Genomic DNA, 2,306 nt, shown 5'->3' with positions numbered 1-2,306 from the left:
ACCATATGCTAACACATATATATGGAATCTAAAAAAAAAAAAAAATTCTGAAGAGCCTAGGTGCAGGACAGGAATAAAGACACAGCTGTAGAGAATGGACTTGAGGACATGGGGAGGGAGAAGGGTAAGCCTGGATGAAGTGAGAGAGTGGCATGGACATATATACACTACCAAATGTAAAATAGATAGCTAGTGGGAAGCATCCACATAGCACAGGGAGATCAGCTGGGTGCTTTGTGACCACCTAGAGGGGTGAGATAGGGAGGGTGGGAGGGAGATGCAAGAGGGAGGAGATATGGGTATATATGTATATGTATAGCTGATTCACTTTGTTATAAGGCAGAAACTAACACACCATTGGAAAGAAATTATACTCCAATAAAATGTTAAAAAAAATACTGAGTAGAGAATCACTCTTTGTGATTCCCTTAACCATGCTTATAGGAAGCTCAGCTGCTTAAAACATCAGACTATATATAATTTACCTATTGGTACATTAGAATAAATAGCTTCTAGTAACAATAAATTCATCAGAGAGATTGTAAAAATGGCAGGTATTCTGAATTGAACTTTTGGTTAGAAAACCAGAAAATGTGAGATAAATGTGTTTCAAATATGAAAGGTACATAAATTCAGATGACTTCATAAATTTTTTCCTCAAATGTGTAAAATATGTTGTGCATCTAGTTTTCCTATTTACAAAAATAGTGGTATTTCTTAAAGTGCTTACATTGATGTTAGACTTTTATTTTGGTTTGGTTTGGTATGGGTTGGGTTTTTCGCTTTGTTTTGCTTTATTACTTTTTGCCTTTCTATATTTTCCCTACCTATGAGTGTTGATGGGAGCAAATCTTGCCTTCCACTATAGAAAGTGGAAGTGCAGATTCTCACTTTCCAGCTTCTTTGTCCTTGAGCATGGGAGGGTGCTCTAAGATCAAACAAATGTCAAACAAATGTGAACTCCCTGGACTTTGAAGCGGGGGTTATTGTCACAAAGAGGCCTGTGTCCATTTTGGTGACAGGTGAAGGCGGAAGAGCTTCTAGTCAGCAGCAGTGGTATCCAGCACTTAAAGCTGGGCAGCACTGTGAGCTTTGGTGGCCAGGAGTTAGTGGCAGCAACAGCAGTGTCCTTACCAGAATGGTTCCAGGTGCAGTTTGGGGTCCCTGGTTATTGCCTTCCTCCTAAACTTGGTTTTACAGACTGCCAGGTGGTTCTGTGAGTTCTCAATATCCTTTAAATAAGTTCCTTTTCCACTTACATCAGAGTTGGTTAGCCTCTATTGTTTGTAGGAACCTTGGCTGATATATATAAGTTCATTGTTTAAAAAGATTAAAAAGAAAAAGAAAAGAGAGAAAAGGCAAAAAATAAAATCACTCATAAGCTCGTTTATGATAACATCCTTTAACATTTCTAAAGCCATTCAGAATGTGTCCCATACATCTATATACATTAAAATACACATATGCACATGTGTGCACACACACGATTAGTTAAGGTGCTTTTAGATGCAAGTAACAGAAACTTCAACTCAAATTGTCTATAACAGCTGCTATTCTTGGCTTCCTGACCTTCAACCTCACCTAGGCCTCAAAGACTGAAGAATATAGACTGACCTCCTAGCCACCCTTAATGATCCAGGCTGGCCTGATCCTATTATAAATCTACCAATGTCATTTCATAGAGCCAGGAGATCCTGGACTCCACTAACCACAGTGACTGCCTCCTGACTGAATGTAGCACCAGCAAGCTGTCTACCAAGGCCCAAGCTTTGTGGACCAGCAGAGGCTCACCCATAGGGGAAACCTGAGGGCCTCTAGTAGAGCTCTGCCGTGACAACCGCTTCCTGCCACATCATCTGGATCTGTAACACCCACTCTGGTTCTCCTCCCTAGTCTCTTTGTAAGTCTTCCTGCTCAGATCTAAGAGTTTCAAGTGGATCTTGATTCCCATGCTTGTCCTTTCTTGGGCCTGGCATCTTCTATGGTTGTCTTGAATTCTGGCCCTGGACCACCTTTAATTTCACTCTTTCCTCATAGACTTTCTACCTTCAATTATTCTGTTGCCTTACCTTAGCCAGCTCCTGACTTGTGATTTGGTGTTTTGGGTCCCATTGACAGATCCTGGTCAGGGTTCTTGGTCAAAGTGTCATTTCTCCTTGTACCAGTGAGTACCCTATAATTCCAGCAAGGCTGGAACAGGAAAGTAGCAGAAGAATCATCAAAATCTGGCTATTATATCAAGAGAGGCAATCTGGGAAATTTATGCGCCAATTTTTGTTTTCCTCTTTGCAGTTGTCTATACTAAA

This window comes from Leucopleurus acutus, assembly GCF_964270905.1.
Source record: "Leucopleurus acutus genome assembly, chromosome: 5".
Classification (NCBI taxonomy): Eukaryota; Metazoa; Chordata; class Mammalia; order Artiodactyla; family Delphinidae; genus Leucopleurus; species Leucopleurus acutus.
This window is presented reverse-complemented; position numbering follows the sequence as displayed.